Source organism: Anser anser, assembly GCF_964211835.1.
Source record: "Anser anser genome assembly, chromosome: 3".
Classification (NCBI taxonomy): Eukaryota; Metazoa; Chordata; class Aves; order Anseriformes; family Anatidae; genus Anser; species Anser anser.
The window spans coordinates 98,528,035-98,538,461 of NC_139722.1; positions in this window are offsets into that span (position 1 = coordinate 98,528,035).

Consider the following 10,427-nt stretch of genomic DNA (forward strand, 5'->3'; position numbering starts at 1 on the left):
GGCACAGTAGATGCAGGGGAGAGTGAGGAAACATGGCACAGAAATAAAAGGGCGGACGGGAGGTAAGGGGAGAAAAACTAGAATGAATTTCCCTGAGTCAGTAAAGCAGAAAATAGTTGTTACTGTGGAGATCGACTTCGGAAAAGTCTGCGGTGATTAGACAGCCAAACTTTAATAAATTGCAACTTGTGGGTGTTATGTGGTCTAAACAATTCCGCTTAAAGGGTTTTGCACCAATGTGTGAAGACTGAGCAGTGGAAAGGCTCAGGACTTTTCTTTCCAGAACTGCTCGCAGAGTTTTGATGCAACACGGAGAACCCAGCTTCAGAAACTTAGGAGTTGTCCTTCAGAGGGGCTGATAATCAACAGCTCTAATCAAAGGTGATAGATGTATCAATAGGGTCTAAAGCAATTCAGCCAAACACAGAACCTAACCTAGAGGGAGCATTTCTCTACCATCTTACATTTTGCATAGCCATTTATAACTGCAGAGTAGGAATTGCTTTTGGTAGTGTTTTACAGACGCATAGGGTTGTAAATATGTGAAAATGAAAGGTGTGGGGAGTGCAAAACCTGTAACGCACCTAGTTCATAGAACCATAGCTCACCAAATTTGGATCCAGGTTTTTAAGTGGGATATGGGTATTTTCTTCCTGAAGGAGATGTCCCAGTTTTGGGCTGTGTAGTCAGGAGCACCTTGGGGTTGATTTTCAGAGGATTTTCATTTTGACTCAAATGTTCAGGATCCTTTATGTGTTCTGTGATGCAAGAACTGGCTTAAGAGTTTGCCAATGCCCAGTTACTAGCCCCAAAATTCATGCAATGTAACAGAGGTAATGTAATTAGCAATTCAAGCTAATGTAAGGGAGTAAGATTAGAAAAAAAAATATGCATTTTTTTTTCCTTAACCCAGATGATTTCTGAGATCCATTTTAGGATCTAACTTCTCAAACTATTACATGTACAAAACTCTGAAGGTGACAAGCTGAAGCAGCCAGGGCAAGGAACAGAGAGGGATTTCTTAATTTGACGTTATCTCTGAAGAAAATGTAGAGTGTCATTATGGCAGTTGTATACAGTCCTATGTACAGTTCCACATAGCCTGTTGTTGGTTTCAGATCTTAAGGATTTCCTATTCCCTTCCACCACCACCACCTGTGGCTCCACAGTTGTGCTGCCCCAGCTGTTTGTAACTCTGAGCTGGGGATCATACCGATGATCTGATTTGGATTAAAAGTAGCACTGTTTTAGTTACAGGTTTAAAAACCAAGATCAGTTTATTTTTCCAGTTTATGGTGTGGCCGTAAGGACTGTTGTGCTGACACAGCTGTTGAAAACACACCTCTTTTTGGTGGCAAGACAGGATTTGGGAATTCCTACTGTTTTTGCTGGCTTGCCACCAAAAATGGCGGGTTGTACGTGAAACCCACAGCTTCCCTGAAAGCAAGGCTGCTTACTGAAATCTTGACAATTTAAAAGAGAGGCTATTTCTGAAAGTTAGTGAATGTCTGATACTTAGAGCTAGTGTGCTGCTTCACTATATTGTTCTCATCTTGCTTGGAGAAGAGAACATTTTCTTGACATATTTGAAAAGTAACTTAGACTACTGAGTTATTCATCTGTACACTGTATTTTATGTGTGCTCAAAACTGTATTTTTCAAGTAAATTTCAGTGGAAGTAGTAATAGTAAAAATCTTTAAATAAGCTCTTTGTTTAGTGAAATAAAATGCTTGTTTTTCACTGTGTAAAGTGTTTGGTATTTAGCCAATAAAAAAATAGTAGTTAGAAAGAATTCTGCTAAAACATGCATACTTATCTTGCTTGCTTTTCTAGGGCTCCTTCAGTCTTCCATGAAAGAAGTCATTCCTGCAGTCTTACAGCTATTTTATCACCAGTAAGTGAAATTTGGAATGCTACAAAACCTTTTCTCATTCTCAGCAGGTATATCCTTGCTATATTCCCTAGACCACCTTAGATAATGCGTTTTTAGCTTGGATTTAAGGCCATAAAAGCTATGAAGCAATCATATAAGTACTTGTGTGATGAAGACTTTTCATGTGTTTTTTTCCTCAGGCCTTTCTCCTTCATCTAACCTGTATGTACATGATTAATGATCTCTCTTTGATCAAGCTTCTACATGCATTGCCACTGCAAGTCCTGCTCTGTATAGTTATGTTCAGGCATCTGGATTCCACATGATAATTTCTTTAGGTTTTTATCTACTGTCTTCCTTTGCGCAAATGACAAACTGAAAGAAAACAGTAGAAAAAGACTTTGTATGATGTCTTAAAATATCATCTACTGAGATCTCAAGTTTTTGCAACTCCTGCAAAGTTCATGGAAACTGCAGCTGCTCAGCATCACTCAGGGTTAGATATTTCATTTCTTGTTCTTTACATTAATGCTTGTGTTCAATCTAAATCAGGTGTCATATTCCTATTTGCAAGTGTATTTTTCTTTCCTGGATAAGGAATTCAGATAAGAGTATTAAATTCATTAAAATAGTTACCTGTCACCATGACACACTGCTGGCAGGTAAAATAGGCTGGTCTTCCTAGCTAAAAGTAGCTTTTTATAAAAATCTCTGCATTATCATGTTAAATTATGGATGTGATGGGAAACAGTAGGACATACTCTGATCTTAGTTATTTTTTTTATATTGGTAACAGTTTAATAAAGAAGAAAATTTGGTGCTGAGATGATAATCCTGTTCTTGGACTAGGAGCAACATAAAGTCAATGCAGTTATGCAGGTCTAAAAGAGTGTTAATGAGGAGTTAGTTGTAAGGCAGTTACTACTGCCAGGAATGCTTAATGTTTTAAGAAGGAGATAGAGGCACTTCTTTCAAAATAGCTTCAACCCATCCCTCAGTGAAGTTAAGGGGAAAGCATGAGATGGTGATTATACATTCCATTCTTGTGTGTGTATGTTCTAAAACAGCTTGGGATTTGTACTGCTGCAAACTTTAATTATGTGGGGATATTTTATGAAAGGGTTATTTTATTTATGTGCATAAGGATGCAGGTAGATCTTGAGGACAGGAAGCTGAGCAGTCTTTGACATCTCACTGGGTTCTAAACCTCAGTACCCCTGAGACACGAGTCTGCAGTCAGAAGTAGTTCACGCTCCTGGATGGGTTACAACATGCCAAACTGAGCTATGGTTTCTTCACTCCACAGCTCTTGAAGGAACACAAAACATGCTGCTGCTTTCTATGGGTTTTACATGTTAAACAACTTGGTTAATGGTTTTGCCAGGCTGAACCATATATGATTAATTACATCAGTGCTAATTTCCTGCTTTTTTTGCACTCTTATCAAGTGATTCAGACCCATCCTGTCCTAAACGAGTAATTAAATGTTGGTGTAGCTGAGCTAAAGCTGTTAAAGTATGGTTCGTGATGCTTAAGGCTGTATGTGGACAGCAGGATTCTGGGGCCCTGTCCAGTTCATGAATCCACGTGCCCGTCCCAGCCAAGTCACAACTTCAAGTCAGGGTGAAATCTAAGTGTCTGTTAATTTCCTCCTTCCTTTTCTGCAGTGCCCTTGTTCCTATGAAAGGAAACACTCCAAAAACATCCCTGGGTTGTGGGTAACCTGAAGCCTTGGGCACACCGTCCTCCACACTTGCCATACATTTTAGACATAACCTTTCCCCAAGGCATCATTGTTTTCTAGTTTGCTTTAACCACTTGAAAAAAAAGATACCTGTGATTTAATATGCTCTAATCTAATCTTACTGTATTGCAGGGTGTTTATATATGTACATGTCAATAGGCATTGCACTAGCCAGAGGGCTGTCCCTGCATATGGCCATGTTGCCAGCCTGGCCTAAATAGCAACTGCTGTTTCATTTTTGGATACTGTTCTGACACCATTCTTAAAAAGCTCTTTGCTTTTGGTGGCTAGAAAGATATGTCCCTTTCCGTTAACTGGCCATGGTAGTGCCTTCAGCGTTCAGCATGTATTCAAATTATGTGTTGTCATGCAAGAGACGTATGTTGGAAAGCCGACTCTGTCGTCATGAGAGTGAAATAGCAGTCCTTTTCCTTCATGGAAAAGAGGAGCACATCTCTTAGCCAGCTCCTGAAGCAGTATTTCAATCACTTTGGAAGCAAACAGACACTTAGCATTAACTACTCATAAATTTCATATCATCGTTACGTGAAGTTTCTGCGCATGCTTAGCACTGGGTTAGATCATCAGTTGGCACGAACTGGAGGTGCATTGATTTCTTACATTAATCTTTAAATAGGAAAGCTCTCTACTTGATAGGCATGACTTGAGGCTGGTTTACCTGTGATGTTCCTGCTGTCACGGCTGACATAATTGCATAGCACAAACTACTGGGATGGACAGATTATATTAGAAGCTTACAGTGATACCTTCCTAAGTCCTCTGGACCAGTGTAACTGCATCTGTGGCAAAAGGGCTGTTGGTACTTTTAACTATGTTGATTTCTAACACTAAGCTACGTGTCTGAGCCCATCAGATGGAAATGACCTCTTTCTTCCTAGTCTGCCGCAATGCTACAGCTTGGACGTTCCAGGCAGGCCTTCCTGCTGAAATGAGAGCAATACTCTTCCCATTCCCCTAGTTCGGTTCCAAGGGCAGCAACATGCAGCTGGTGGGAAACAGGAACATCCTCTGCTGTTTGTAAGGTACAGTCAAGCCTATCCCTAATGTTTTGCGTCCTCATTCAAATGGACTCGTGATTTAGCTGTGTCAGTAAAAGAGATTGGTAGGCCCAGCCACTTCGCATTGCCTTTTCCCAGAAATTAATGCCCTTTCACGATCTGTTCGCAGAGATGCTTTTGTGAGTGCCCCTTAACCCACTTCAATCAATCTGGGTTAGCAAAACCCTCCTGCTTAATCCATATAAGCTACGCCTGGCTCAGGTTGACCAAAAGTAGGTTAGGGGGTGCCCACATGAGCCACTCTGCAGTCAGATCTGAAGAGGTGGTAATTTCCACAAAAAGAAGTAGGACGGGCGGAGCAGGGGAAGTGGATCTGAATCAGCAGTTCCTTCCCTCCCCTCAGCTGCAGGCAGAAAGAGGATGCCAGCTGGGGCCCTGAGCTCCACACATGGCACTGCTGGGCAGCTCAGCTGACAGCACAACTTCTGAAGCCGCAGTAGTGCAGCTGTTTTCCCATACACCCATTCTCATCATCACAACATTGAAAAAAGCTTTGTGTGGACCAGCTGTTGCCTAGAGTGCACAGCATACCAAGGCCTTTGCAGACTCCTCACATACTTCCACTGGGATGTTTGTGCACGGTCAAGAGTTGATGCAGGTAGAATTCAAAAGCAGGTTTGAAAAGTAAGTGTCAAAATGCTTGGCACTGGCATTGCTAGTTCCTGAAACAACTGCAGGCACACGCATTGGTCCTCTGGTGCTTTCTGTATGGCAGTTTTCTATAAAATATATCTGATACGGAGCTTGTGTGGCTGTCGGGCTTGCAAACCCACATAGAGCATACGTAAAAGCTGGGATATGTACTGGGAAGTGCTTCCTCACTTCCAGCATGTGGTGTTGCTGTTATGATCCCTGTCAAGGAGGTAGCAAGTATTTACGTGGCCGTTTGGTTGGCTTTAGCCTGCAGAGAAATTTTAACCCCAAAGCTGTAAGTTTAGCATTTTCATAAGATTTGGAATGTGTTAAAAATATCAAAGGAGATCTAGGTAGTGTGTAGGAGTGGGGACAGGGAGAATAACTCGTATAAATGGCATGCCAGGGGTGTGATTCTATACTGAAAGGCTAGTTACTAATGGGATTTGAAATGTCCTAACAACTGCATTCTTGCTGAAGTGGTTTTTTTGCTTTACATTAGCAACTTTTACTGTTCTCTTCATTATTATTATTATTATTATTATTATTATTATTATTATTATTATTATTATTACATGAATGAAAGAAGTCAAATGTTCAAGTGATCTTGCTGCTTTAGGAATAAATGACAAAGTTCCTGTTTCTTTCATGACGACCAGAAACACATTTGCAAAGGGTTGTGAATATATGAGGAAATATTTACCACTCTCTTGGGTTTAGGGCATGGAGGAGGATGAGGGGCCTTTGGGAAATTCGCAGTCTGATGTTGACACTCCTTTCTTGTCTCCCTGCCTGTTACCTACTTCTGGATGGGAAAGAAAGGGGCTGGGAATGGTAGCTGCTTGTTTTCTGAGGAATCTGTACTAGATCTCTGTAAGGCCACAGCCAATATGTTTCCCCTTTATGCAGCAGGAAGGGATGAGGCAAAGCAGTGCGTGTGCTCATACATATTTCAAATCCTTTATTTTTTTCTTAGGGTTATTTTCACTTTTCTTTTAAAACAGGGTAAATCTTGGTGCCCTAAAGCTAACTCCTCTTCTATATAGTTTACTCTTGTTGATTTAAAAACGGGAATCCTGAGGAAGATTTGTCAGCGTAGCGTTTGCTATGCAAAATTTACATGCAGCTGCTTTGAACTAAATTCCTGGCAGAAGTGAAAGGATTTTGAGGCTTCCTAATCTTAGCTGACTTCTGTTTTGTGCAGACGGAAATCCATCTGATACGTACTTCTCAAAAGATCCCTCCTAGCCAGTAAGGGCTGTACAATCCTTTTCCAACCTGACTGAGACATATTATTGGTGTATGGGAGGGGATGGTTCTGGACCAAGAAGTTAATTAGCTGTGCTTGGGAACGCCGGCTACTAAAGTAACTGATTATTTTTTGAAGGGGGAGGAAAACTCTTATCTTCAGAGTTGAAAGCAGCAAAAACATGCAAATGTGTGCAAATCTTGATGCTTATTTCTCTTCTGTTGGTCAGCACTTTTCCTCACATGTGGGGCAAATTTTCCAGCAGTTCTACTTTGGTTTCTGGAGTTGTAAGTTGTATCTAGTCCTACAGAATGAGGAGCATTTGAAGGCTACTTGCAAATCAGGTGTTGGTAATGTCTGACTAGTTTCACAGTAGCTGAGAAACCGTTGACACTGATAGTTTTTTTTGGTAATGAAACCATGATCTAATCCAGGACCAGCGGTAAACAAGTGGTTTGCTGTTTAGACATGTAGGGTAACTAATGCAATTAAGGTAATGCAGTCCTCTTACAGGTGAAGACTTCTCCTGCATTGACACAGCAGCCTCCTCAATCTTTGGCAGCAATGCTAACTTCAGTGTGTGGAAGCTCTCCTTAGGAGCAGGATCAATTCACTGCCCCATAAATCTTATTATGTATTCCATTCGTTCCTCAGAGAAGTATCATGAGGGTTAATTATTTCTCTGCTCTGACTCAGACGGTGATTTTGTGCCAGAGGATTCTGGCAGTAAGTATAATCCTAGTGATACCCTCAGTGAGGAAACCATTGTTAACGATGTTGATGAGGAAGCGCTAATGGAAGCTGAACCAGAGCCTGATATAGAAATTGAGAGACCTAAGGCAAACAAAGGAAAGAGGTTGGAAACCTTGCTGTTTGCTGCCTTCTGCAGTAGATCTTAGGAAAAATAGCTCTTTGTCTTCTTCCCCCTTCCCCCAAGCCCAAACACAGACTGCAGAATGCCTCTCCTGAGGCTGAGCTGTGCTAGAGGGAGGGAGGAGATGTGCTGCTTAAGAGCTGGTGCTGAGCGTCATTCCCTCGGGAAGCCATGCAGTGAGGAGCGGTTTTCAAATACAGTGAGTGTCTCTTCAGCAAAGCTGGGCTGCCAGATGGGGGCTGAGGCCCCTGTTCTGCCCATGTTCCTCCAAGGCATCGCTCCAGAGCCAGTTGGCATGGAGAATTGTAAGTACGTTGGCCATGTTACTCTGTTTAGGACCAGTGCTCTGGTGGTAGATGTCGCATGAATAAACCATATATTTCCAGCACTGTTCTTCTCTATCAGTATTTTACAACTCATGATGAGAGACCAGTGACGTCTGCCTGCTGTACAGCTGTTCTGTGAGGTGCAAAAAGGCTCCCTGTGCAAGTACACAGAGGTAAGCACAACCTAGTCTGTAAAAAATTTATTTCCCTTGTCCCAAAGAGATTATTTTCCTCTCCTACCCCCATGTGGTTTCTAAGGCCTAGTTTAAACACATACAATGACATAAGATACATAACTATTTTCCATACATGGCATTGGTTGTTCAGCAGGAAGCATTCATTGCTTTAAGACAGTACTGAAAGAGATTCTGTTCTGCACTCCAAAAGAGAAGCAGACAGGATTATCTTGTGTCACATCCTTCTTCTGTTAGTCAAATGGTGAGATCAGACATCTGAGTTGTTTCAGTCTATGACCTTACCCCATGCTTCCTGACAGATCTCACAGCTTTTCTTTTGTCTCTAGTTTATATGCAGGATCCCCCAGTCCCTGTAACAACCTGCATTCTTTCTTGATATTTTTCCTAGTATCTTGGACCCTTTGGGAGATCGCAACCTTGCCTTGGTTTCTGTGTGGCTGCACTGCCTTAGTCTGGATCCCCCCAATGAAGGTGCTTAAAGGTATTCATGGCCTTCTCCAATGTTTCTTGCTGCTATTCAACCTACACAGTGCTCTTTTAACTTGCATTCTTCCTGTATGCCTCCAGAAGCAGAACAGCAGTCTCTAATGTGACACTGACACTATGGCCCTTTATAGCAACCAGCGGTTTACACATTCGTCATTCAACTCACAATCTGCTTTACTATCTCTGTCATCTTACCGTTGCTCTCTCATTCTCTAACATGCTTAATTTTCTTTAGGCTCAGCAGCTGCTGCCAGAATTTTCACTGAAAACAGTTTTCAGATTCTCCCTCATGCTCTCTCGCAAGGAATGTCAGTAGCTCTTTTTTTTTTTTTTTTTGGTCTCCTGTTTCATGGTATAATATAGTTTTCCTTCTAATTTCCTTTCTAATTGCTTCTGCATTTTCGTTTAACAGTCCGTGATCTCCAGCAGCATGTGTTACGCCCCATGAAATTTGGACACTCTGTGACTTCATTATTTCAAGCATCCTTGTAAGCCATACCCAGCAGTTGTAGCCTTTCTTTATGTGATTGCATTCAGAAACATCCTCTTTTGTTAGCTGACTGTCATGTATCCCCAGCAGTTCTCAGCCTTCTCTGTTTTTTATCATTATCCTGAGGCCCAATGCTTGCATTTTGTAACATTGTGAGGCTTTCTCAAACAGCTCTGTCATGGTGACATCTCCTCTGTTTTTCTGTATTACCATGAGACCTTTCTTGACGCAGATATCTTGTTCAACTTCCCTGATGTCCCACAGCACTACACAGCTTTTTTTCTACAACCTCAGCAACTTTTGTGGTTCTCCGATATCCCCTGACTGTTATCTGTCTTTCTTTGATCTTTCCCAGCTGAACCACAACATTCTCTTACCATCACTCACCATATCATCTATGATCTTCACAGGCACCTCTGGCTCATTAATGGTTATTTCCACAGTTTTCAAAAGTTCGACTCAAAACATTTTCAATAATCCAAAAATGTTGACAAATATTCAGCCAAAAAGGACTTCATTATAAAGTAGCAGTTCAAGCATTCACTTTGTTTCTTGGACAACATTTTTTTTAAAGAAAATACATACCTGTCTCAGTGATTTTTGAGAATAGGACATTGTTACAGCATTTGCAGAAGTGTATATCAGTAGTCTGAGCCTCTTCAATAAGTGACTAAGCAAGGTGTCAAAGGTTTTATATCACGATTAGCTTGCCCAGCGTGTAAAGACCCTGCAGAGATGAAGACTGGCAACACTGTTGAAAACTTGATCCGTAATAGCAGTCTCTTTAATAAAGTGGATATTGCTGTTCAATGCAAATCAACCTAGTAATATTTGTAAAGTACTTGAAATATTTGGGTGACTGCTACTATAGAAATTTAGACTGTTGCTGTTCTTATACATATGTATTCTTAGACATCCTTACCCATAAAAACTAACAAGACAATTTTGAGTTGGCTATGGTTTGGCAATTTTTACTTGCCTGCTAGTTGACCTCAAAACCTGTTTGAGGTTCAAAGTTTTAAAACAGAAAAAAGAAACATTCTGAACTTTATGAAGCTGTGGAATTGGCTTCATTCTGATATCACTCCTTTTGAAAACAGATGAGCAAGAAATAACGCTAATTACAGTTCTTATCAGATTTTCAAGTAGTAGCATCATCATCACCAGACTCATCTCTGTTGGTATAGTGTAAGCTAACTGCATCCATTCTACATGGATACCATTACAGAGTGAATATTTCTTCATAAAAATTCCAACTCTTGGCCATGTTTCTATACTTCAAATCTCTCCCTGTCTCCAGTGCTTTGATTCCAGCAAGAATCCTAAAATAAGTTTAAATAAGTTTGTACCTGTAGCTTGTCATGTGCAAACATGCACGCTTGTTCCTGGTTTCTGCTAATACGGATTATAAAAAATGATACAGTAGTGCATTACAGTTTTATTTAGTTCCTTAGTCAACAATGCTTTTAGTTATT